Source organism: Lissotriton vulgaris, unplaced genomic scaffold (genome assembly GCF_964263255.1).
Source record: "Lissotriton vulgaris unplaced genomic scaffold, aLisVul1.2 SCAFFOLD_1064, whole genome shotgun sequence".
In the NCBI taxonomy this organism is placed as follows: domain Eukaryota; kingdom Metazoa; phylum Chordata; class Amphibia; order Caudata; family Salamandridae; genus Lissotriton; species Lissotriton vulgaris.
In genome coordinates this window covers 482,094-505,225 of record NW_028248991.1, presented here as the reverse complement: position 1 = coordinate 505,225, position 23,132 = coordinate 482,094, and the positions used below count along the sequence as shown (strand labels likewise).

Below are 23,132 nucleotides of genomic sequence, written 5' to 3'. Positions count from 1 at the left end.
TGTCTGGAGGTGGGTGGTCTTGCTCTAGTGATAGTTGTCTCACCCTGGAGGTCGTCGACCGAGACCCATATCCGCCTCGCGATCTCTGTGCATTGGGCCTGTACCTTCCTCCTTGGCACACAGCGGCAAAATGGTTGAGCCTGCCACACTTCGAGCATGTCTTCCCCTTCGCGTTGCACACGGCGGTCGCTGCATGGTCTCCACCGCAGTATGCACACTGCGCGTCCTGGGGTTGCCACTGTCGTGCTCTTCCGCCCGTCGGTCTTCTTTGTATCGCGTCAACGGTTTCCTCCTTGATGGGCGCCATTTTGGGCACTGCCTGCGGAGCTATGGGGGACCGGAGCGCCAGCTCCATTTCGTCTGCTCTGGAGTCCGACAGTTCGTGGGAGCGAGCGAGGACGAGAATCGCGTCCAATGTAATTCCCGGTTGCCTGAGGATGAGCTTTCAGAGTAGTTTCGATATGCATCCCACAATGATTTGGTCCCTGATTTCCTCACGCGGGTCGGCGAATGGGCAGCTGCTGGCCAGCCGGCGCAGCCTCGCGTAGTACATGTCCACGGATTCAGTCTCAGTCTGCCACGCCCGCTTAAATTTGAACTTCTCATAGTCGGTGTTCACCTGCGGGTCAAAGTGGGTATTCAGCGCGGCCACCGCCGCGTCATAGTCATCATCCTCACCGGTGTTTGGGAGAGACTCGAAGAGGTCGTATATTTCTGGGCCTCCATAGAGGATCAAGAGCGATCTCTTTACGGTGTCATCGGTTTCTCGGGTCCCTTTAAAGTACAGGTTTAGACGCCCCAGCCACGCCTTCCATCGCGGCGCCGCAGTTGCGGGGTCTGCGGTCTCGCTGAACGGTGGGATGGGGGCCACCCCGGTATGGGAGTGACCGACCACGCGCGTGTCTGCGTCGCGACGTGGAGGTGGGCCTGCGGGCCCTGGCGCTGCGGCATTTGTGTCCGGCACTGTGGGTGCGCCCCCTGTGGCGTCGTCGGGCACGCTGGTGGTCTCTCCGTTGAATCACTCCACCCCTGCGCAGGCCGCACAGCGCGATACGGGGCGTGGTTGGCGCAAGTGCGGGCAGAGGGACACTCACGGATGTCCTCTGGTGGAGTTGGCGTGGACAGTGGCTGTTTAGCCTCTTTGCACGTATCCCCAAAGCGAGGCGGCAGTTGGATTAGCTTATGCTTGTTTATGGCCGATTCGTCTACTTGTCCTTTTTTTTTTTGTGTCGCCTGCAGGGCCTGGGCAGGCCGCGTCCGTAGTGCAGAGTGTATCGTGTGAAGGCGGAAGGCAGGGCAGGCGTTGGAGGCGCCGCGTGGTCGGGCCTCGGGGCTGACGTGCAGTGTCTCCCCGCTTCGCCCCTTCGCGCGCAGAGTGGGGCGAGCCCCCAGACAGTAGCGCACGCAGCGCAGGGGGGCCGGGTCAGGCCGCAGGGAGTGGGGCACTCACCAGGCAGCTCCCGCCAGCTGAACACGCTCCGACCTCGGAGGCGCGTGGGCGGGGAGCCGACTTCGAGCAACGGCAGCAGGCCGGCGGACGAGCTCTGCGGCCGGAGAAAGTGCCAGACAGATGCGGCCGGCAGCCAACAGCAGGTAAGGAGCGAGCAGCTCCGACAGGCGGCCAGGCACGCGCGGGGGCGGAACCGGCCTTCGTCGCCAGTGTAGGGCGCGAGGTCAGGGCCTCACGCGCGGCTATGTACAGCACATAAACGGACACACACACTAGCTGGAGGGTATGCCGGAAAGACCCCGAGCGGTCTACCGCGCTTTTATTATATACCTCTGGGCGTGCCCGTCCCGAGGGTGAAGGCGTGCATGTGTGTGTGTGGATACAATGTTGTCTAGAGGCCGGGTGGCTCTCTACAAGCGCTTCAAGGATTTTTGAGTAAGTAGATACTCAGAATATGGGTTCATAATCAGCTAGACACTCATTTTACATCATATCCAGGAAAAGGGAGGATGGATTTGTTACATATGGCTCGAGGTTAGTAAACAAGGGAAAGCGGGAAGTGGAGGAGGAGAGACCTCAACGAAGCAGGAGGGGGTAGGAAGGATAGGGTAGTTTAAGCAGGGCTTGAGTGCAAGGGACGGGGGAGGGGTTGTGACATAATGATCAGGGCTGCCCTCTTTGAAGTTGGGCAACTGGGTTTGAGTCTGGCATCCCATTCTGGGCAAATCACTTAATCTCCCCCTGCCTAAAAATGAATTTGTCTGTTTTTAACACAACTGGTGTTCATGTAAATCACTCTGATAGCTTTGGGTCGAGTTCGCCCTATATAGAACTGCAAAAAAAAAAACACTGCTGGAGGGGAGGGCTTTGCTCCACATGGGTGGCAATGCACCGTGTGCAGCGCCGAGTGAATTAATGGCTTAGGATTGAAGGTGTGATCCATGATCTGCATACAGTGCCCATAGTTGCCAAATGTCGAGACTGCTTATGTGTGACATTTCCTTGTTTTGGGTGTGTTTGTGACATTCACTTGCCTTACGAGTGACCCTTTTGCACGAGTAGATGCAAGTAGTAATGCCCATGTAATGAGATACATTTCAGAAATGATTTGGTAAAATTAACAGAACACGAATAGCTTCACACACGTTTGTTGTGTGCTCAGATCCATGTACATATAAAAACATGATCCCAGTGCTGCACATTATTTAAAAGAACAGGCAGACGTGATGATGTAATGGAATCTAATAACAAGTTTATAGCATATGGCATCGACATGGCAACAGCAAAGCGCATTCTGTTGGGGAGCACACACCTTACCAACAGAGAAGGCTTGTACCCCCATCATCTCACACTTGTAGGCTATGGTACAGGCAGTGGGGTCCTTACACAATCCTGTATTTTGTTGCAATACGTGTCTGATGGGTTCTTGAAGAGATACAAGAAATAGAAGCAAGATAACATGGGAAAATGAATTAGAGCACTGTCATTGTTTCTTATACAAAGCGAACCACGCACAGAACAGGCATAATGGTTGGTTCCAAAACAAAGAACCAGCGCTGTGTGCATGCAGCGTTGTGCATGCTTCCCTCGCAGCTGCACGGATTCATCAGACCACTTGGCCCAAAAAATGTGCACGTCGCCGGTAGTTCCAGAATAAAGTTATTTCCGGCCTGGCTTATAAACGTTTGGGCTCCAATTCCACAAAGTATTTGCCTTCATAAAAAAAAACTAAAGTAAACAAGGGGGAGGGTGGTATAGTGGCCTCAGAGCATGAATGTAAGGGCTAAAAGAAAGGGAAGGGGAGCTGACACAGAGAGAGTGGAGGAGGCATGCAAGGGGAGTCCGAACGTTCATATTGATAACTAGCAGCCCGTCCCGACGTTGCGCGGGAGCAATTAGGCTTCAGGGCCTCCTCCCGCCCCGCTTTTGTAACCTGCAGACGTCACTTTTTCCTCCTGTAATTTACTTTGCTGCAGGGCCCCCGCCCGCCCCACTTTTGTAACTTGCACACATCACTTTTTCCTTGTGCACACGTTATCCACCCCCTTCCCTCCACTCCACCCAAGGGACGCAGGTTAAAACCCCTCTGGCAACACGTCACTTTTTCCTCCTTTTCCTCCTGTAATGCACCGTTTGTGTGACATTTGTAGTGCACCGTTTGCATCCTCTTTCTTGTCCTCAGGCTTCCCCGACCGCCGCCCGCCCGTCCTGTCCCCCGCCCTGCCCGTCCCGTCACGTCCCTCGCCCGGCCCGGCCTGTCCCGTCCCCCGACCCGGCCCGGCCTGTCCCGTCCCCCCTGTCCCTACATGAGTGCCCTTACCTCCACCGGCGCTGCTCCCACCTGTCCACTCGCACCACCGCTCCTCCCCTGCGTCATGTCCGCCGCTCCTCCTCCGCCGACAGTCCTCTGCTCCTGACGTCACCGCTCCTCCCTCGTGCCATGTCCGCCGCTCCTCGGACGCCGCTCCTCCCCGTGCTCCTAACGTGACCACGCACGTCGCGGCCGGCGCTACTTTTGAGGGACTACTGTTTTTTTTTAATCTAAAATTTTAAATACCATTTATTTTTTTAATTTATGTAGCCTATAACCATCTACACACCCTGCCGATTGCAACGGTGTATCGGGTGTGTAGATTGGCGCAGTGGTTCCCGAGTTTACCTGCCTCAAAGCCTGAAAGTTTCTGATTTATTATAGTAGTATAGATTTGAACATGCAGCAGTTAATGTGGCAGAAGGGAACATATAAAAGCAGTAATCTTGGAGGGTGGTGGGGCGGGCAAGCGGTGGTGTGAGAGAGGATAGGGCTTGGTGGATACAGCACAGGGTTTTAAGTGACAGAACTAGAAACAAAGCTTAATTTAATTTTAATTAAACCACATTAAAAAGAGCTACGACCTCGTGAGGCGTGGTGCGTCAACTATGTTGAGACTTATAACAAAGCTAATTCTAATACGTGCATGAGTTTTTAATAAACATGATTTTACTTCAACAATTAAGTATAAACATCACCGCTGTTGCAGTGACTAATCGAAATGTAATCATTTCTTCATAGGCTTTATATAAAAGCAGACACCACCACCAGATAAATGAATTCACAGTTCCTATGCGTAAAGCACCATGAAATTTATAGGTACTGGAGGGCCAACCACCTTTGTGATTATTTGGTGCTTTTATAGAACATTTAAATGAAGTGGCATTGTTCAGATACATTCTTAAACAACAGAAGAATGAAAAGCCGACAAACAACCTCAAACAAAATGTGAGGGTTAAGTGCAAGGGAAAGAAAGGATAAGAAAACTCAACACATATAGGAAGTTGTTTAAGAACCCTCACTCACCAACCTGGTGGTGACATGCTTCATCACTGGGTTCCCACCGGAAATACCTAATGTCTTTCCAGTGTGCTACAACGCCTGTTTACAGCGGAGCTGGTTCTTGTGTGTGTTGAGTGGGTGAGAAAAAGCCAAATTGTGCTAAGTGAGTGCAATAAGGTGTAAAATATAAAAAGTGCAAGGTCGTGACTGTCAACTACTTTATTAATAGTCCAACCCGCACTGATTAAAAACAAATATGAGTGGACTCATAGGGTTAGTCTCATTTATCAGAGACCCCTAGTCCACAGTGAATACAAAATTAGGTCGGCATGTTTCTGCTTTTGGGAGCCCGAGTTGCTCAGCTTTCTTCAGGACCAGATAGTGTGATCCTCCGGTGGTATACACGCCCTAAGGTGGACCCCGCCGTGAGGATTTTAGTGTTAAAAAGATTTTTTTTTTTTTCGTTATACTCACGGCCCAAAGCCGTTCAAACCCAATTAGCAATTTGCTAGGGTCAGGTACCTGTAAGGAGAAATGTTTTCAAAATTAGAAAAATCATTTACCATAATTACAGTGTAATACCAGGAAATGCCGATCAATCCCTTCACCAAAAACATCCACCCAAATGGTGAAAGTCAAGGAAATGATGTGTGAGTACTCAGGGGAGCGAGCACTTCCTGCTACTAGTATTGTAAATAGCAGGCGACATGGTCTACCTTCATAAACAATTAATATGTGGTAGATATATGCATTTTATTGTGCCACTAAGTTTCTATGGCAACACGTAATATCCAACGGTTTTATTTTACTAAAAAAAAGTGGAAGTATTAGCGTCTAATAACAAGCTGAAGATGCACTCAACTGATGGAGAAAATGGAGTCTCAAAGGGGCTCCTTGGGGGGATTTTGAATCAACAAACGGAAGATAGGAAGGCCCAATTACTAACTTACAAGAGGAAGGCGATTCTCATTCCGCATGGGCTGGCGCGGTAGGGTTTTTTTTTCACGTCGCATATCTGAAAAGAAATCAGCCGTGCGAACAGTTTTTAGAAATTTATAGAAATTTAAGCTCAAATACCGCCGTACCTAGCTGGAAGGCAAAGTGGAGAGTCAATTGTTAAACCCTTGTGAATATGTACTCACATTTCTGCTGACGACTCCCCGCAGACTACCTAGTCTGTCACCACCGCGGCCCGACTGAACGCCGAGTGCGAGCGCTGCTGACAAACGTAGCGTCTAGCGCGATCACATGACTTGATCACGTGACCTCGTGTGTAGGACTCCCATGCTGCAATTTAAAGGGGCCATGTTGTTGTTGTCCTCTCTCGAGGTGTCTTCTGTAGACTGCACAGTGGCTAAAAGCATGCGTACGGTAGTACGATGGTTAGTCAAGTTATGCTGGTTTTTGAATGTTTTAATCTTTAATCTAATGATAATTGGAAAATGTTGCGGTCGCGCCCGATGTGTTTTTTTTTTAAATAAGAATGTTTCCGCAATAAACTTATGTGCTGCTGGAAGGGAAAATATCAACCGGACTCCAGGTATGTGTGTATTGGCTTAATAAGGGGGCCATCATCCCTTATTTTGAGAGGATACTACTCCAGGAGGGTGGTTGTCACTCAGAAGGGTAAATTAAGGCATTCAGCCCTTATTATGATATAATACAGCCCCGAGTAGGTGTTTACTAAAGGGGTAATTGAGTAAAAGTCCCTCAGTTTGATGGTGGAACTGTCATTGAGTTAATCAAGAGGCAGTCTGTGGTAAGGACCTTGTATTTTAATTCGATGGACCGTGATGTTTCACATGTGGGTTAGTATGATATATCAACGTCTTAGCACTGAACCCCAAGCGATGTCATCATTAAGTCCTAAGCGATGGCTGGATATGCAATGAATCCATCGTTGTTCCTTCTCGAAGAGAATTTTTTCATCGCCAGAGACATTTTCAGCTAAACCAGCAATCAAAGCCCTACACTTGCTCCCTATACGTCAAAGGGTCGAATTCAAGGCCATGTGCACTGCACACAAACTTCTGAACAGCTCCGGACCTGCCATTCTGAGAGACCTGGTCACTCCATACAAGGCCCACAGGCCCCTCCGTTCGGACAACGAGCATCTTGCCAACGTCCCCAGATTCAAGAAGACTCGGACCGGTGATCGAGGCTTCTCGGTTAAAGCATCCTCTGGGTGGAACTCACTTCCCAGCACCCTCAGGATGGAACCCAGCCTTCCGATCTTCAGGAAAAAACTGAAAACGCTGTTATTCCCAAAATAAAATTCCCCTCTCCTCCTTTTCTCCTCTGGACTCTACAAATGCCATAGCGCGGGGATGCCTACGGGTCACCAGGCGCTCTACAAGTCGCTAAAAAAAAAAAAAAAAAAAATGTTCAAAAATGGTCCAACGCATGTCGTTAGGCGTGTGATTTCTTTCAATGAAATGATTTGTAAGCTTGGTCGCATTCTGTTTACATCGAATGCTGCTTCGATGTTCGCAGATTCTGAGCTTGATACCTCTGGTGGTCATACCAACGTAGTTCAACCCGCAGGTACAGGTGATCAAGTACACTACGTTACTGGTGTTACAGTTGGTATGACTCCGTTGCTCCCACTGCTTGCCAGGTTCTAAGTTCAGGAACTTGGTGTGGGTGGTTAAATGGCAGATACTACAGTCCCCACATGGGAAATGACTCGTCACGGCAGGCAACCCCCAAGTGGACAGTACTGTAGGGTCATGATTTTTCTGTTTCTTAACTGGGCGGTGTGGACTAGGGAATCTTTTAAACTAGTCGCTCTCTTATAAGAAAAGGGTGTTTTTTCCCACTCCAGTTTGCTACTCGTCACGATCTTCCAGTTCTTTTGAATACTGCGACTTACCAGATTGGACAAGCTGTTGTAAGTGGTTACACCGGTTAATGGAACTTCCTGTTGGGTATTTTTAGGATAGGTTTCCAAAAGGGCATCTCTGTTTTGATTGAGTGCCCTCTTCCGACTTTTTTGGAGTATCCTTTTGGGGTAGCCACGCTCCTCCAGTTTCTCCGTTAAATCATCTGCTTGTCTCTTGAAATCACCCAAATCACTGCAGTTTCGTCTTATGCGGAGATACTGACCGTAAGGGAGATTCTCCCTTAACGGCCGGGGGTGGAAACTGCTGAACAGCAACAGATTGTTTTTTGATGTTGGTTTATAGTATGTTTGGGTATGAAGCAGGTGATTTTGTTGATGGTAATATCGAGAAAGGTAATACTTTCTTTGGCGTACTCATGTGTAAATCTCAAGTGAGGATCACAAGTATTTACCCAGGTGAAAAAGGGAAGTAAGGACCCTTTGTCTCCTTTCCATAACAACAAGACATCGTCAATATAATGTTGCCAAAGAACGATGTTGGTGGAGAAAGGATTTGTAGGGGCAAGGATGTATTTTCTTTCAAAGCTGTAGACATACAATCCTGCCACCGAAGGGGCAAAAGGGCTGCCCATGGAAGTCCCTGTTGTTTGAAGATAAATCTGGTTCTCATATTCAAAATAATTCCTCTTGAGGGCTAACGAGGCAAAATCCACCATAAAACCTTTAGGTACTGAAAAGTTCCAAATGTTTTGGTCAAGAGCCTCTGCTACTACTTTGATGGTATCATCCTGCGGTATGCTGGTATAAAGGCTCTCGATATCCAGAGTAACTAAAAGTATAGGTTCCTCTGGTATCTCGATGGTTTTGAGCATGGCTAAGAGGCTCTTGGTGTCCTTGATGTAGGTCTCAGTCGATTAGATTATCGGTTTCAGAAAAAAATCGCAATATTGCGAAAGGGGTTCCAATAGTGAACCGATGCCAGAAACAATTGGGCGTCCAGGTGGAGGTGAGATGTTCAGATACATGAGATCCATCGTGGTATACTGTGTTAAAAGATCTGTCACCACACAGTTTGATCAGAGCAATATCATATATTGACAGAAAACTCTGAATACAATAGAAGACTAGCACACAGAAGCATGGCAGGTGAGGTAGGGATGTGACAGGTGAGCGATTCTGAAACCCATCCAGGGTGGATGTAAGCAACCCAAGCTAGGGGAATTGAAAGTGATGCTTCATCCAGATGTTCACGTAGATGGGTTATATGAGGAATGACATGTGCATTGTTTATTAATTTCACAAAATAGTGGCCATCATTTTAGTTAAATAAAAAAAAAATCCCGGGACAGTTAATGATGACCCTGACGTGTTCCGCTGAAAGCAAAGGTAGGGGGTCTCCTATGGGGAAGCCAAAGGGAGGCAGTCAGCAAACGAAGAAACCAGACTTCTAGCAAGGGGGCTTGCTACTCAAAAGAAATTTAAATATGTGCAAGAGGTGAACCACTAAAAGCAAAGACTGCTTGGAAGCCAGGACAGGCTTCAATTGAGGGAGTCACACAAAGCTTCACAATGAATATAAGGGTTTTATCAGCTCAGTTCTGGAGTGTCGACTCCTGCCGGGTGTTGACCGTCTTCTCGATGACTTTGGCAGGAAACGGGAGGAGCGAGATGGGTCGAAAGTGCTTGAGGTCCGTGGGGTCCGCGGTGGGTTTTTTCAGGAGGGCACTGAGTTCGGCATGCTTCCAGCTCTCTGGGAAGGTGGCTGATGCGAAGGAGCTGTTGATGACGTCGCGGAGTTGGGGTGCGATGATGGAGTCGGCTTTGTTAAAGATGTGTTGTGGGCATGGGTCGGTGGGGGAGCCGGAGTGGATGGTGTTCATAGTGCGGGGGATTTGTCTTCGGGCTGACCGGGTTCCAGTTGCAGAGGGTGGCGGCTGGGTGCGCTGGTTCGGTGGTTGGGTGGTTGGTCTGTGCGCCGAAGCTGTCATGTATGTCGGCGATCTTGCGGTGATAGAACGAGGCGAGGGAGTTACAGAGGTCTTGCGAGGGTGTGATGTCGTTGTTGCAGGTGCTGGGGTTAGAGAGCTCTTTAACGATGCTGAAGAGTTCCTTGCTGTTGTGGGTGTTGTTGTCCAGGTGCTGTTTGTAGGTAGTTCTCTTGGTGGCGCGGATCAGTTGGTGGTGCTTGCAGGTGGCGTTCTTGAGGGCTGTCATGTTCTCTGTTGTCTGATTCTGGCGCCAGGTTTTCTCCAGGGAGCGGCAGGTTTTCTTTGAGTTGATGAGGTCGTCCCTGAACCACGAGGCTTTCTTGCTGTGGGGTCTGCTGGGTGGTTTCTTCAGTGGTGCGAGTTCATAGGCGCAGCCGGTGATCCATTGTGCGAGGTATCGGGCTGCTTCGTTGGGGTCCGTTGTGATGGTGGGAGGGTTCTGTCTGAGGGCGGTGGTGAGCTGGTCGGCGGTGATCTTGCTCCAGCTTCTGCGGGGGGCCTTTTGTGGGTGGTGGTGGGTCGTGGTTTTCTTTAAGGTGAATTGGACGCAGCTGTGGTCTGTCCAGTGGAGTCCGGTGGAGTGACTGAAGGAGATGTGCTTGCTGGAGGAGAAGACGGGGTCAAGCGTGTGGCCGGCGTAGTGGGTGGGGGTGTTCACTAGTTTCTTGAGTCCGAGGTTGGCGAGGTTGTCCAGCAGGGTGGTGGTGTTACTGTCATTGTTGTTCTCCAGGTGGAAGTTGAGGTATCCTAGGAGGATGTAGTCTGGGGAGGCGAGGGCGTGCGGGCTTACGAAGTCTGCGATGGTTTCGCTGATTTGGGTGCGTGGTCCCGGGGGTCTGTAGATTAGGGTGCCTCTGAGGGTAGTCCTGGGGTCGGTGTGTATCTGGAAGTGCAGGTGTTCACCGGCTGTGAGGGTGTCTTCCATGCTGGTCGTGTTACGGATGGTGTTCCTGTAGACGATGGCGATGCCTCCTCCGGTTTGGTTGGTGCGGTCCTTCTGGGTGATCTTGTAGCCGTCCGGGATGGCTATGGCGATGTCGGGGGCTGAGGAGGAGTTCATCCAGGTTTCCGTGAGGAAGGCGACGTCCGGTGCTGTTGTGTCTAGGAGGTTCCAGAGTTCGACTGCATGCCTGTGGACTGAGCGGGTAGTACATCTCATTTTAACAAAGAAACAACAATGACGTCCCCTCCCCTGTGCCGGCAGCCAGCCAACTGCCTTTGATTGTGATGTCACCTGAACGTCACACAAGCTCCGACCACAACATTAAAGTGATCGGCTTAGAGCGGGGACGAGCACATGAGTTAGGCACTGCTGCTTCCGGTCTAAACGGAAGTTAGTATCGCATCAACAGCCAATTAAAAAACAGCTAATAAGAGCAATGACTATGTTAAACTAATGGCAAGCAGCAACAGAAATGACAGGCGATGGGTGGAGTTTCACCCGGTTCCATGATGAAATCTCGATTACAAAAACACCGACCTACAAAAATATTGTCGCAAAAACATCGTCTACAAAAATATCGTCACCAGCTACTTAAACAAGGATTTACACAAATATCGATTTTTTTTATCGACTACATTAATATCGTTCACAATTATATCGAGTACATAAATATCGACTACTACATTATCGACAATCCATGAAATAACATTACCAACTACACACATATCAATAACACAAATATCGACTTACTTACTACATAATTAAATATATTAAAAATATCGACTTTTTATCTATAACTTTAAATACACAATACCCTCAACAAATTTAATATTTTATAATTATTAAATTGAAAATAATGCTTTAAAAACATATATAAATATACTATATATTTCAAATATGTATATAATATTTTTAAAAACACAAATTAATATAAACTTACTTAATAATTCAAATATCCTCAATTTAGAATACTTTTATTAACACTTCACATATTTAAACATTTTTAACATTATAAACTATTAATATGAAACACATACAAAACATATTTAAATATATACTAGAAAAAAATTACTAATAAAACTGCCTCATTTAAAAATAACGGATATCAAATTCAAACTAAGGTTCTCATCCAATGAATTTAAAATACATGTAATTTAACCAATCAAAATGAAGAAATACTTAACTAACTACTATAAAAACAATTACATACTTAACTAAAATTATCATTTTTGGCCCAAACTTGGAGAAAAACGGTTACTTTGCTGAAGAGAAGAGAATAAACACCTACAACAACTACTACAACACAGTCTACTACAACTCAAGTAAGTGAACTCCCATTTTATGTACTGTAAAAGCCTCAAGAAAATTATCTAAACTCCCTGTACTAAATAAATGCTCTCTCTTTTTTAAAAAATTGAAATAAAAAACCCTATCAACAACAGCCACAATAAATAAATAAACTAAAACATGAACAGCCTTATCAATGCCTACTTAGAAAAGTTGTAAATAAATAACAATATAGCAAACAGAAGTTCGAAATGACTTGATATGGTATGAGCTATAAATATATCCAAATATAATAAATAGCTAATAGTAACACTTATTTTTTCAGATTCAACAAACTTCATCCACCAATCTACATCAACACAAACAACAGCTTCTACAAAATTAAGTAAGTATACTCACTGTGTCAATTACTAATCACAAAAGAGAAACAAACAAGTATCAAACAATATTATTAATTACTACTGTTCCCTACCACAACTACAGGACATTCAACAGTGAAACTCTGAATATTAGAACAGAAAACATCGGAATAGCTGAAAAAACAACATTGTAAGTACATTTTTAAATTTACTATTTTAACCTAAACATTAAAATACATTTTTAACACATTTACTAAAAACACATATATATGTCTTCACAGATCTACCTTAGAAATGGCAGAAGGTGCTACTTTTATAACATCTCAAAAAGGAAAAATAATGCTCAGCTACATGGGTTATACCTACACCCAAGAAAAAGTCAAGGAGAATAAAACCCATTGGAAATGTAGTAAATATTATTCAACTGCATGCTATGGTAGAGCAACTACTATCGATAACAATGTTGTGAGCATAACCACCCACCCAATGTAACAGAAGTCAAAGTAAGAGCAGCATTAGAGACACTTAGAGAAGCTAGTACAGGCTCCCAAGAAACAAGCACCACTATTTTGAAAAATGTTTTGACCAAAGTCCCAGAACACGTAACAGGACAGTTACCCGCAATCCCCAACTTGAAAAGATTAATAGCTAAAACTAAAAGAGCTTCTGATCCAACTCCACCACCACCTTAAACTTTTGAAGAGATTAAAATATATCCTGAATATACTATTACCCATAATGAAGATAAATTCTTAATGTATGATAACGAAAGTCATGATAAAAGAATTTTACTTTTTGCTACAAATAGCAATTTGCAAAAACTAAAATCGTGTGAAATATGGATGATGGACGGAACTTTTAAAGTGTGTCCAAAACCTTTCTATCAACTTTACACCATCCACGGTGAATACCAGGAAACTAATATCCCCTTAATTTATACACTGCTGCCAAATAAAACAAATGCAACCTACCTAGAAATCTTAACAACAATCAAAGATTTTACAGATAATTACTACCCACAAAGAATCATAATAGACTTTGAAATAGCTATGATTCAAGCTATACTTAAAATATATCCACACACTGCAATACAAGGGTGTTATTATCACTACAACCAAAGTATATGGAGAGACTTACAAAAATCTAATTTAAGCATAGAATATTCTACAAACAGTAACTTTACTTGCCAGATAAAAAAACCTAATAGCACTGGCATATGTCCCAACAACAGAAGTGGCAAAATATTACAATCTATTACTTGACAGCCCTTTCTACCGCAGTAATGAGAAAAAATTAACTCCCTTCTTAGACTAATTTGAAGACACTTGGGTAGGAAGATTACATCGTTTTGGTCACCGCAGACAACCTAAGTTCCAAATTCCATGGTGGAATGTGTACGCTAGCACTATAGCACAAAAAGCCAAAACCAACAACGCGGTAGAAGGATGGCATAATGCCTTCCAAGCCACAAGAGGAAGAACACAACCAACACTTCATAAACTAATCCAATGCATCAAAAAAGAGCAAAGCTATCAAGAACTAAGAATCGAGCAATCTCTATCAAAAATAGGGCCAAAACTAAGTAAACAAACATTAAATATGTACGAATACCTACAACAAAAAACAAGAATGTACCCAAGTATCCAAGGTCTAGAATACTTAGACCTAATTGCAAAATCTATCCTTTAACAAAATACAAATAGCAAAGCATCAAACAATAAATAGCATAGACCATTTTTTCTTACATTAGTTAAATTATCTCATGTGAAATAAAATGTAAATTATTATCACAAGACATAATATAACTATTTAAAATACAAATTCACCAATAAACATAAACCACCCCAAAAATTAAATAAATAATAACTTACGGTTCTGCAGTTGTAGAATGTGTTCGAAATAGATGGTTTCAAAACGAATCCAACCAAAAGTAATCCACATCGTAAAATTAAACCCCACAAAATGCAACTGTATAAAAAGAATCCAACGTAGAAATCCTCTGGATAACGGAGCCATAAAAAACCCGAAAATAAATCACGATAAAAAACGCTCCTAAATCCCAAAAAATAAGGAAATGTATATAAACATTTCCCTGTATGTTAAAAAAAAAAACGAGATCAAATCCATCTGTTCATCAAAACGGACACCTGTAAATAAAGTACAAACAAAACCCCCCAGCAATAAATACTAAACCCACAAAGCCAATAAATAACATATAAAAGGTATTAAAATACATAAAGTAATACTTTAATACAAAACATTAACATTACATCCATATTAGATAGCAAACTAAGTGCGCTATCACTAACGTTCTTAAATAACACGTACTTTACACATAAACAGTCAAATAAGACACATAGCAACACATATACACTAAAACTAGCTAAATAATTTCTTAAAATTAACTTAAAAGTAATGAAAATTAAACTTACATTAATAAACACGAAGCAGCTCCCAACCGCGAGGTTCCGTCTTCAGAAATGACCCAAATAACAATGTAGATAGACTAAAAAGTGAAGAACACAAAACAAAATGGCAGCATAATAGAAACAAAAATAGGACTTAATCCCCATATTAATGAATGAAAAAATGTGTAAAAATGTGCTATTTATTTTTGTTAAATTGTTATAATTTTCTAAATGTTTACAATAAATATATGAATAATGTAAAATATACGTACATTTTTTAATATCAAAATATATATTAAAAAAATTATTGTATACAAAAAATATGTTTATTAAGTTACATTTTTTTCTTTATATATAAAAATGTGAACAATTTTATGTATATACTTTTGGAAATGCCAATTATATGTAAATTAATTAACATATTACATTTTATTTTAAATTATTAACATTTAATATGCTAATTATTAAAAAATTACAATGTATATGTTACAAGTACTGCAATGTTACATTTGAATAAATAGATTTTTTTTTTTAAATGTTTCCATCTACAAACAAATCTAACAATAAAAACAGTTTTTTTCACAAGACTATATTACTATTGTACTTTATAAATGTATAAACTTGTGATATAAATTTAAAAATGTTATAAAAATGTATAATAGTTTTTTATAAAAATGTTATTAAATATAATGTGAAATATTTCCATATATGTAATAATATTTACAAATATTAATAAAAATTTGTTTTTTTTTAAATATTTTGTTTAAAATACATTAACAATTTACTATTCCAACTCCAATTCCAACATAACTCAGGGAAAGTACTGGACAGTAAACCATAATGAATTACTATTCTAACTCCAAATCCAACATAACTCAGGGAAAGGGCTGGAGAGTAAACCATAATAATTTACTATTCTAACTCCAACCCAACATAACTCAGGGAAAGTGCTGGACAGTGAACCATAATAATTTACTATTATAACTCCAATCCAACATAACTCAGGGAAAGTGCTGGACAGTAAGCCATATTAATTTACTATTCTAACTCCAATTCCAACATAACTCAGGGAACGTGCTGGACAGTAAACCATAATAAATTACCATTCTAACTCCAAATCCACCATAACTCAGGGAAAGTGCTTGAGAGTAAACCATAATAATTTACTATTCTAACTCCAATTCCAACATAACTCAGGTAAAGTGCTGGACAGTAAACCATAAAAAATTACTATTCTAACTCCAAATCCAACATAACTCGGGGAAAGTGCTGGACAGTAAACCATAATAATTTACTATTCTAACTCCAATCCAACATAACTCAGGAAAAGTGCTGGACAGTAAACCATAATAATTTACTATTCCAACTCCAATTCCAACATTACTCAGGGAAAGTGCTGGACAGTAAACCATAATAAATTACTATTCTAACTCCAAATCCAACATAACTCAGGGAAAGTGCTGGAGAGTAAACCATAATAATTTACTATTCTAACACCAATCCAACATAACTCAGGGAAAGTGCAGGACAGTAAACCATAATAATTTACTATTCTAACTCCAATCAAACATTACTCAGGGAAAGTGCTGGACAGTAAAGCACAATAATTTATTAATCTTACTCACCCTTCCCCCTATAAACCCAACTAACAACCCCTACAACATTTTTATTTTTTTATATCATTTTAAAATAATATAACATTTTTTATAATTTCCAATTTAAAATTTCGAAAAATATTTTAAATGTTTTCCCCAAAAATTTTAAAAAAATATTTACACACATTTTTACAATTACTTCTCCACCCTTATCCATTATAAACGAAATAACCCACTAATAAAACATTCACACACTTAATTTTAAACTAAATTTAGAAATTTGAAATTTCGATGTTTTTTTATGACAATATAACATTTTAATAAACATTAAAACACAGTATTTTTAATTAGTGCCCAACCTTGGCACCTATATAACCAACAATCCACTAATAAAACAATCACACACTTAATGTATTGTAAATTATTAAAATATCTTATTTTCAAATTTCAAATTTCACATTTTAAATTTCGATTTTTTTTCAATTTTTTTATTTATAATAAATAAACAAACGTTTTTAAATTACTACCCACCCTTATCCCCTATATAACCAACAACCCGCTACTAAAACTTTCACATACTTAATTTAAATACATTTTTAAAAATATCTAAGTTAATTCCACATTTCATTTTTAAATTTCTAAATTCATTAATTTTTTTAGTTAGATTTGTAAATTAAACTAAAAATGTTACTCAACATTTTTAAATTACTACCCACCCTTATCCCCTATAAAACCAATAACCCGCTCCCAAAAAATTTACAAAAATGTTATAAAAAATATGATATCTTTTTCTAATAATAATAACATAAAACATTAAGTTACAATAAAATTAACATAATACATACATATTAATAAATACATATAACACAACAAATTATTATATTGATATTATATACATCGATATTTCTCTGATCTATATTCCATACAACGATATTTTTATTTGTCAATATTTCTACTATTCTAAAAAAACGATATTTAGAACATCGATATTTAATTTGTCGATATTTAGCACAGTCGATATTCTTACCTCGATATTTCTGCTTGTCGATATTTTCACGTCGATATTCCTGCTGTATACCGTTTCACCCCAACATACTGTCTACTTGATGCCTCGTAGAGGCAGCGTATGCGCTGCCTATACGAGACCTAAAAACACAAATGGTCCTGAAGGGGGAAGTATAACCCTAGACTTCCACTGCAACAGTAATTGACAAACCTTTGATAGATAGGTTGTGTTTAACACATTTTTTGATAAGAAAAATTTGCTTAATCAAAATTATTGGTTAGAAAAATATCTTATACACATCAGGAACTTTTTATGGTACTGAAAAACAAACATATAACAGGTGCGCCTAAAAGTCTAACGGTACAGTGCAAGTAATCAAGTAAATAAATAGTGCGTAAGTACTATACATATTCAAATATGTGCCTGTGACCGATAAGGATATATTGATGGAATAAACAGCACTCTAAATAAGAGTGTTAAAATCCCCAATCAAATTTAAAAATCAGTCCACTACCAAAGTTGTTGATGTTTCGACCCACAAAACATAATGCCTTAGACAAGGTTTATCATCAGGATGAAAATTACATGCATGAGACACCAACTGAGGTAAGACACCACCACTGTCAGACAATCCGTGTGATAGGGCGTATTGCCTAAGACGTTATGATGTTGACTGCATGCAATACGCGGTGCGGTAAACACTAGCACAAGTTCAGGCCACTAATGGAAAGACCCCAGCTCTATTTTGAATTAGTTGTTCCGATAAGACTTCCAAGACAAATGAGCGGTGAACGTGAACCTGTCAGGGGAGGCTTGTGTCCTGGCCTGAGGCCTTAGCATTGTTGATTTATACAAAAGCTGCCCCTGACAGGTTCACGTTCACCGCTCATTTCTCTTTGAAGCCTTATCATAATGACTAATTGGGAATAGGCATGTGGTCTTTCCATTAGTGGCTCGGCTACTGAACCGCGTATTAGATTCAGTCCACTCCATAACTTTAGAGCAAAACGCCCTATCACACGGATCATCTGACAGTGGTGGTGTCTTACCTCAGTTGCATATAATTTTCACCCCTGGCTAAGTCATTGTTGTAGGAGAGTAGGATTTGCCTCTTATGGTTACCCCCATTTTTTGCTGATGTATCACTGTTTTTGACTTAGACTGGCTGGGATCCTGCTATTCAGGGCCCCAGCCAACCTCCTTTCTCCTGTAAACTGATTACATGTACTTTAGGTACACTCCATATTGGATTCTGGGTTACCCTTATCAGTCCCTAGTATATGGTACACCATGTACCCCGGGCATAGGTACCCCAGAGGCCTCCCAAGGGCTGAAGCATGTAATGTGTCACCCCTGAGAGGCCATTCAAAATGACAACACAGGTCTGCTACTGCAGCCTGTGTACGAAGATGCATGCACCCCTTACTTAGATATAGGTTCCCTAAGTCTATTCTAAATCACTACGTATATAAACCCCTATGGCAGGCCTTAACAATCCTGAAGGCAGGGTGCTGGGCTTTATGTGAGAGGGTGCCTCTGCATGAGGAGGGCCCCAATGCAGCCTTCGGAACCTATTCTCTGGGGTTGTCTGTGATGCAGCCAGCCATATATATTTAAGTGTATTATAACTTGTGGTAAATGCTAACTTTAAACTGCTGCTTAAACATGTGTTTGGTGTCAAACACCTTGGAATCATACCTCCTCACCAGTAACTGGCGGGGGAGGTATGATTACACCCTCCTAGAGGGATTTATGTGAAATACTGGTGTACCCGCTACCAGCTTTCTCGACCTAGGCATCACAAAATGAAAGCTGCCAGCCACAGACTCGAGTCTGCCCTCCTGCTGCTGAGCCAAGCTCGAGCAGAGGAAGGCCTGACAATAGGTTTCCTGTCACAGGAATGTTTGTGACCACCTCCCAGACAGGCTTTAGTGTATTGAGGCTGGGTGGGTGCACTCTGACAGTGCCAGAAAGTTTGCACTTGGGGCACATTTGGGGGTCGATTCCGATTCGGGAAAAACCGCTCCGAATAGCCGTTCGGAGCGTTTTTCCCGTACAAATCGTACCCTGCAACGTCCCCCGTACGTACGACGAAGTACGATTCGTACCAGGAGCCGTACTCCGTACGAGTCGTACAAGACACCGTACGACTCTAACCTCCGTTCGATTCTCCCTCGGAACCTGCTGTACGCGACATCTGTACGGTTCGCGGCTGGTTTTTACGACCCAGCAAGTACGATACGTGTTGGGTATGCACCGTACGACCCTTTTTCTACGGGAGCTGAAAACAGCTGTAAAAGCAGAGTTCGTGCCGAAACGGGTACGGAATGGCCCCCCCGGGTACGGTGCGTACCCCCCATGATCGCAGGGGTACGCACCGTACCCCTGAAATCATGGGGTGTACGAGCCGTACCCCCATTGTACGATCGGTGTACGATCGGTGTACGAGCCGTACCCCATGTACGATCGGTGTACGAGCCGTACCCCATGTACGATCAGTGTACGAGCCGTACCCCATGTACGATCGGTGTACGAGCCGTACCCCCATCGTACATGGGGTACGGCTCGTACACCGATCGTACATGGGGTACGGCTCGTACACCGATCGTACAATGGGGGTACGGCTCGTACACCGATCATACATGGGGTACGGCTCGTACACCGATCGTACGGGGTGTATGTAATCGTGCGCTTTTCCGTACGAATCGCCCTTACCTGACATGGACCGTACGAATCAAGTCCTGATTCCCCAGTCTGGATCGTACTCGTCGGGTCGTACGGCGTGTGTACGAGTCGTACGGTTCACAGTCTCAGCCTTGCAATACGTATGGATCACGACGATTCGGACGGATTCACGGAATGCGGATCGTACTACGCGACTCGGACGGACGGGTACGATTCGTACAGAAAGGGCTACGAATACGAATCGTACGGTGGATTTTTTTCCGGATCGGAATCGAGCCCATGGTGTCCCCATGCATAGTCCAGCTCTAACCAATTCAAGGAGCCATTTACTCCTGCTCTGGCTCAAAACTGGACAAAGGACATGGGTGTAGCCACCTCTCTGTCCTGCCCCTCCCCTAGGAGGGTCCCCAGAATCAGGCCAATGCCTTCACTGGGTATAAAGTGGGAAACCTTATTACAGGACTTAGGATTTTACATGGGCTAAACTCTGAAGCAGAAACCAAGTACTTTGATGGTCTACACTTTGCTGTACGACAGAAGAATCTCCCTTGGAGTAAGTAGCAGGAACCTAGACACATCTGACCGGTTTGCATCTCCTGCGCTCTTGAGGACTCCTAAGATTTCTGCAACACAGGAGGGGGGTTCCCCAGTGTTCCTGAGGTTGATCTGCTCTCTCGGTAATCCTGAGACCAGTATCCCTTGTGGGGACCGCGCAACCGAACCCCTGTGCACCGTTTACTTTTGCAGCATCATATGCTTTTTGGCGATCCTTGAGGCTGTTCTTTGGACTATGTGTAGTCTCAACCCCGAGCAGCATTTCCACCAAAGATCTCCAGCCTCCACTCTTTGAGTTCGCTGTGGGCTGGTGCTTTGTGATTCTGCTTGAGGTCCCCTCGCGGTCCCTGGTATGTTGGCTTGTGTGTCCTGGCGAGGGTCACTTTGATTTTCTTTGGGCTTCTGTGGTTGCATTCACAGTCAGCCCTGTGCACTTCAAGGCTTAAAACTAAAGCACCTAGTACTGAGTCTATCAGTGATGCTCCCCCTCGTCATGAAGTGAAGGACCACCGAGCTCTGTGCCTGGCTACGGCTGTCACGCCACAGGGATATGACTTCTTTAAACCCAGCAAAGGTGATGCAGCCAGGCACTATATCTGCGCTAAATGTGCAGGCACCTGGCTGCTTGACCTGAACATAAAGAGTGAAAAGACCTTTGCTCAGCCTACTATAAACCTTTCGCGGCTGCAAAAAGTTGGCAAGGGTTGGGCCCCTCTGCTCTTAAGGATGGGTTGCTGCTGGAATTGAGCATAAAATACTGAGATTTCTTTTTATCAGGAAGTGGTGGGTACAGGCTGCCTCTGAAACTCATTAATCTGAGAGGTATGAGACCCTATCAGTTTTTCTGCCCTCTATGTAAAGAGGGGATTCAAGACTTAAAACTTGTACTTTTATGCTGCACATCTTTAGAAGGTGCTCGTCGAAAAATGTTACATCCTATTTATAAATGATAAAATGTTTATTACTGAAGAAGCTATTTTGTGTATAACAGTTTCTGTAAATGCAGGGGGTTGTTTTTGTCTTATTAACTTTTTAAAGATATTTTTTTACTTTTTTTGCACTGAATTGGTTCTTTGATATCCTCATTACTTCGATCATTATATAACCTATGCTGTTGTTGTTTTTTTAATCATATTTCTTTGTTAATTTTCTAAAATTCCTGCATCAACCATTTGACAATCAACATCAGGTTCTGATTAAACGTGTTAAGTTTTAACGGGGCAAAGCCCATCAAACTATTGGGTAATGGGGGTGAATTGGTGAGTGAGGGACAGGGTAAAGGTATGGTGACATAGGCACAATCACGTTTATATACAATAAAAACCTTTCCAGCCTTTACAGGTCTATAGTTCCCATATATACATAACTCATAGGCATATATTTATTGACTTATTTAGTTTCTCTGAGTTTGTAGGTAAGCAGTGGATGGTCTACGTTTCGACCCCTGTTCGGTAGAGGGTGATTTGGTCCTCACTGTGGGGTCTTCTTCAGGACAAGGTTGTGTGGAGAGCACCTAAAAGTAATGGGAATGATTAAGCATTTGGTGTGGACGTGGTGAAAAAATGACAAGTATGTGATTAGAGTAAAACTTACTTCAGGTAGGAAAGACAATCAATGTTCGATTCTGGTTGGGCATTCAATGGCTCCTAAATTTCTTTGGGGAAATCGAGAAAAAGAGTTTCAGCGTTGCAATGAGGTGGAAAAAGTCAAACAACCTCATGCATCATATATGCTGTACGAAGACTCACTCAGCTGAGAAGCTGTCAACCGAGGTAATGAATCTCTTGGTGTAAGTTGTAATCAGTCAACGGACAGGGTTTGTGGGGAGAGACACAGGGTAAGGATCAGGGGCAAACCTGTCTACATTCTAGTGGGTGACAGGACAAAAAATGCGTGGTAAACTCAGAGTTCCAAGGAAGGGCTGTCTTAAAAGAATAAATCAGTATTAAAAAGGGGAAACATCCTTTACAACGCAACTTTTACCACGCAGTGCCTTTACGACGCAACTTTTACAACCCAAACCATTACAACGCATTGCGCTGGGGGGCGGTCTAGGATAGGGAATAGATTTAATTTACTATCCAACACATTTCCTACTATCCACGGGGACTGGAGTTGGAATAGTAAATTAAACTATTCACTATCCAGCACCCCTCGACACTATGCGTTGTAAAGGCATGCGTTGTAAAACTTGCGATGTAAAGGTATGCGTGGTAAAAGCATACGTTGTAATGTCATACATCCATTAAAAAGACTAGTGCAGCACAGTTATGAAGGAAAGAAGATTATATACGTTCAAATACCAGGTATGGACACGTCTCTGAGCCAGTGTACAAAACAAAGGATGTTTTGTACTGAGGTATCGGCAGAAAGATCAAAGGCTTAGTGTGTATATAGTTCCATTCCTTAAAGTCATAAATGATTGAATCAATGGTCGTGCATCAGGGCCCATAATTACAGCGAAAGCGTGGAGTGCTGCATAGGGATGCCGAGTGCAGAATTCGTGCAATGCTTTATTACAAAACAAAGTCATGAGTGATATGATCAATGGTGGTGGCCGTGCTCGAGGGTCCGTGTTTTACAGAGACAGCATGGAGCACTTTCCATTAGGATGCCGAGTGCCGAGTGCCGATTTAAAACGTCAGCCCCATGCTATACGCAAGAAACAGGGGCAGGGGAAAGAAACCATAATTATAACATC

At 42.9% G+C, this 23,132-nt stretch overlaps 1 protein-coding gene across 1 annotated transcript in view; it reads left to right on the top strand.

Annotated features, from left to right (window-relative positions):
* The window catches only part of LOC147663748 (calcium-activated chloride channel regulator 1-like), a 642,892-nt gene that overhangs the window by 270,266 nt on the left and 349,494 nt on the right, over nucleotides 1–23,132 (top strand). The gene's annotated exons all lie outside the window — the stretch shown is intronic.